A 4,696-nucleotide genomic window follows, 5' to 3' on the forward strand; every position below is an offset into this window, starting at 1 on the left:
TACATTCTGCCATCGTTGCCCTGTGAGGGATCCTATTATCCGTCGCTACACCCCAACTGCCGCTGGCCTGTGAAGGAAAGGTGACACTCAGTTATGATGCTGATGCTGTCCTGTGAGAAGAGAAAACCTACCGTCCGCCGATCCTTACCTGTAGCCTCCTGTGTCCTGCCCACTACTTATGTTGGTCTGCTGTCTGCCATCTGAAGGCCCTGGCCCCTGGACCAAATGTCCCTTCCCTCCCCCCCCTTCTATGGTGGTCCTGTGAGCAGAGTTACCCAGCCACCGCTGTTGCTTAACCGAAGGCATTTGTTCCTTGTCCCTTCCCCCCTGTATTGCTCTGTGCAAGGAGGTGATCAACTGGCGGCTGACCTGAGCCTTCTTTCACTGAAGCCCCGTTCCAACGAGTGGCCCCTACGAAGAGTTCTGTGGCAGTGACATTCCTTTAAAGTGTTTTTATATTCAATAAAAAGAATCAAGTTTTTACATCACGTCGTTGTCTGACGTTTTGGTGTTCTTGGTGTAGCTCCTCCGGAGTGGTGGTTGTCCTCGGCCCTAGCGGTGACACATGTGCATATATAGGCCATATAGGTCTCCTGTATTGCTTCTTTATATCCACATATAAGCCCTATATGTACATACAAGATATGTCTCCTATATAGCTCATGGCAGGATGGTCATTTTGTAGCTCATATCTCACTTTGGCAACTGTCATGATGCCTAGCTCAGATAGGCACATCTATCAATTCGAAGCTCACGGAGCTGACAAGATCAAAAAGATAATTTTTTATTTTTCTGTTCAGTTTTTTGTCTTATTTTTGTTCTTGTACTATTTGATTGTTCTTAAGTAAATAAATAATGTACATTTCTACATTCTACACAAAGATCCATCTTTCCATAAATACTTGACCCAATAATACTAAATCTTTGTTTTAATAATAAATAAATAAACTTGTGTACTGTGCTACACTAACTGGGACTTGTCACTGCACTTGTTGCTTCTATTGTTCTCTTAATTTTTTAAGTCACTTTGGATAAAATGTAATTGTAAATGTGTAAAATAAGTTATATTAGAGTATAAAGGCATACAGCAATTGCCTTTTAATGTGGATATTTTTACATGTTCTAAATTATATACTAAGATTGTATTTCCTATCATTCACATATCTTGATGTTCAGTGTTTGTTTAATGAGTAATACTGTAAATGTGCAGGTATTCTGTACTTATTTGCTGTAATTTAATGGAATCCGTCTGGAAACTTTGCTGCCAGAGATTTACCGTTTGTATACGGGATTTTTGTATTTTTTTTTACAGTGTAGGCCTAGTAGCTATGGATTTTAATAATTTTACTAATATATAGGTAAACATATAGGTGCATATATAGGTGAACATATCGGTGCATATATAGGTAAACATATAGGTGAACATAGGTGAACATATAGGTGCATATGTAGGTGCATATATAGGTGAACATATAGGTGCATATATGTACATATAATATAGGAATATCAAAACCTATATTAAAACATATATGTTTATATAGGTTATTTCCATGTGGGAAGTTGTCCTTAATTCTTTGAAGAGGTAAGTGGTCACAGCCAGGTTATGTGATGAATTTATTTTGGGGGAAAAAGTTGCAGGCATCATTAATGAAATTCAGTTTTGGTATTTCAAATCCATATAGTAGTAGATTAAACTAACATTTACAGTATACAATACGCAGTCTTACCCGGTTTGTGGATCGTATTTGTGTGGGTTGTTCTCTGAATTATGGAGACACCTTACAGATTCCTGTAAAGTTTGAAATTAAAAAGCATTTAAGTGGATTCACAATCTGCAAGAACCACAAAACTGAATTTTCAGTTTGAATAAGTTGGCCATTCACAGTAAACATAAGAGACAAAACATATCAGTTCATAAATCTTTAAGATGTCACGCAGCGCCTCTGATATCTTTCCGGTTCGTGCCGCCTTCTGCCTATACAAGGCCACCAGTCCAGGTGTACACTATTTTGGTACACAGCATATAACTGGTTCCGTATGTTGACGTTTGTGATGCATTGGAACTCAGCACAAAGCTACAAAAACAAAAACAAACAAAAATAATTATATAAAAAGACTAATACTCGATTTGCAACAGAAAACACATTTGTGATGCAACATGTTCCGTTAAAATACATTGTTGAGCAACATGGTCACATGCAAAGTGATAGTTCTTACACACAGTGAATAGTGGCATTTGCTGTTCCATTTGAATGTGACACATATTAAAAATTTGGCATAGAAATATGTGTGAAGAGTGGCAGAAAAGAGAAGTGAGTCTGTTTTACCTGTGATTCAATCCGAAGAGCCGGCCATTTCCCCAAGAAGTCCTTCACCTGCACAGATAAAACAATCAATATGAAACCAGTCAAATGATGCAATCAACCTCTTTAATGACAAATTAATGATCCAAAATTTCAAGTGAATGTAACTTACAGATAAAGTTGCTCTCTGGTGACAATGTAGGTCTGCACATGCACACACAAACAGACAGCAAGATATTTAATTTTTAAGAGACGTTTGATTGATGCTAATGAATTAGGCTCCAAATAAAAGAAATGGTGAAAAATAGTTACAGCCTAAATTAACATTTGAGTCACCTTGATTTTGGGGGATGCTCACTGCACTCCTTCCACTTAAACCTATAATGAAAAGACGTTTGTGAAGGTTTAATAAAAACTTGCATAGTTTATTCGGTAACTTATGTCCATAACCTTAACTTTGTTTGAGTAAAAGTTAACGTAACTGCTAACGTTAGCCACTAGCTCATTTGGGTGCATGTAGGAATAACATCACCTTGAACTTACCAGAGCAGGGCGCTTAAGTCAAGTCAAGTTTATTTATATAGCGCTTTTCACAACATAGGTTGTATCAAAGTTTGTTTCTATTGGAACGTCCATGTTTGGTAATGCTGATAAATAGTATTGTTGATTGATTAATTAAATTAAATATCCCCAAATATCCCCAACTGAGCAAGCCAAAGGCAACAGTGGCAAGGAACCGAAAAACTCCATCAGGTGACCTAATGGAGAAAAAAAAAAAAACTTGGGAGAACCCAGGCTCAGTCGGGGGCCAGTTCTCCTCTGGCATTTATGAACTAGAGGTCGGATTTAACTGTAGGATTAAAAGTATTATATGAATGCCTGGCTGAAGAGATGCGTCTTTAATCTAGTTTTAAACTGGGAGAGCGAGTCTGAGCAATGAACACTATCAGGAAGGCTATTCCAGAGTTTTGGAGCTAAATGTGAAAATGCTCTCCCTCCTTTGGTGGACCTGGATATCCTAGGTATGACCAGAAGCCTCGAATTTAGTGATCTTAAAGAGCGCGATGGATTATAGGGCGATAGAAGATCCGTTAAATAGACTGGAGCTAAGCCGTTTAGGGCTTTATAAGTCAGTAGCAATACCTTGTAATTAATACAGAACTTTATAGGTAACCAATGTAGTGATGATAAAATCAGTGTTATATGATCATATTTTCTTGATCTAGTAAGAACTCTAGCGGCGGCATTTTGGACTAACTGTAGCTTGTTTATTGAGGATGCAGGACAACCGGCTAATAAAGCATTACAGTAATCTAGTCTCGAGGTCATGAATGCATGAACTAACTTTTCTGCATCAGAAACTGATAGCATATTACGTAGCTTAGCAATGTTTCTAAGGTGGAAAAAGGCTGTTCTTGTAACATATGAAATATGATTTTCAAAAGACAGGTTACAGTCGAGTATAACACCCAGGTCTTTTACTGTAGAGGATAAAGTAACAGGACATCCTACAATGTTAAAGTTGTATTGTGAGAGGTTTTGTGGGCGGTTTTTTGAACCGATGATTAGTACCTCTGTCTTGTCTGGATTTAATAAAAGAAAATTGCTTAACACAAACAGCAGCAACACACTCAAAAACAGAAGGACTATCGCTTGCTGAAAAGAGTTATTGACTAACGTTAACATTATTGCCCTGCCACATCATTAACAGTACACAGGATATTCTGTCACTAGCAGGCGGACTGACGGCAATCGTGCCCGCGGCACCGCGCTTGCAACTTAAAAATAGCCTCGTCTAACAGTCAAATATCACGTGTAATATGATATTCTTACAATATTACAACAAGCAAAGTAGTTTTGAAGTGTTTTGGTTTACTTACAAGTTGTTTCATGCTTGATACCACGTCGCTCGAGAGGGTAGCCATCTTGGATAGATTTTTCAGGTAACGTCAGTTAGGGCCGCACGTCATGACGTCATATCACGTGATCGACAGTACACTTAAAAATAGTGAGTGAACCAGCGGTGTTCACTCAGAAATGCTGAGGCACACAAACATAAAAATACATATTTGTTCATAGACATTATTAGTTTAAAGGTGTATTAACTCATCAAGAGATTTTAACTGTAGTGACCTCAGTCTTTATAAGCTAGTAGTGCTGTTCGGGCACAGTGTGACGAGACGAGTGAGCCTGCTTACGCACCTCAATTCAGTGGAATAAATATCTTTTTATAATAAATATCAAGTCCCCTTTATTTATACAGCACTTTTTACAATACAGATTGTTTCAAAGTAGCTTTACAGAGATAACAGGAAAATAATGCAAGAAAGTTTGTTTCCAGAAGAAAATAGCTTCACAGTCCAGCTTAAGTCAGTTCAGTGGTGATTCATTTT

The 4,696-nt window shown here is 37.9% G+C and overlaps 1 long non-coding RNA gene across 1 annotated transcript; it reads right to left on the minus strand.

Moving 5' to 3' along the window:
- Positions 1 to 2,327: 2,327 nt before the first annotated feature.
- LOC311073701 lies at positions 2,328 to 4,369 on the minus strand. The gene is made up of 4 exons (XR_014604193.1): positions 4,184 to 4,369; positions 2,640 to 2,681; positions 2,476 to 2,507; positions 2,328 to 2,375 (listed from the first exon to the last, which is right to left on the minus strand). It is a non-coding gene; the product is annotated as an uncharacterized lncRNA (long non-coding RNA).
- Positions 4,370 to 4,696: the final 327 nt, after the last annotated feature.

This window comes from Abramis brama (assembly GCF_963993115.1).
Source record: "Abramis brama genome assembly, chromosome: 22".
NCBI lineage: Eukaryota > Metazoa > Chordata > Actinopteri > Cypriniformes > Leuciscidae > Abramis > Abramis brama.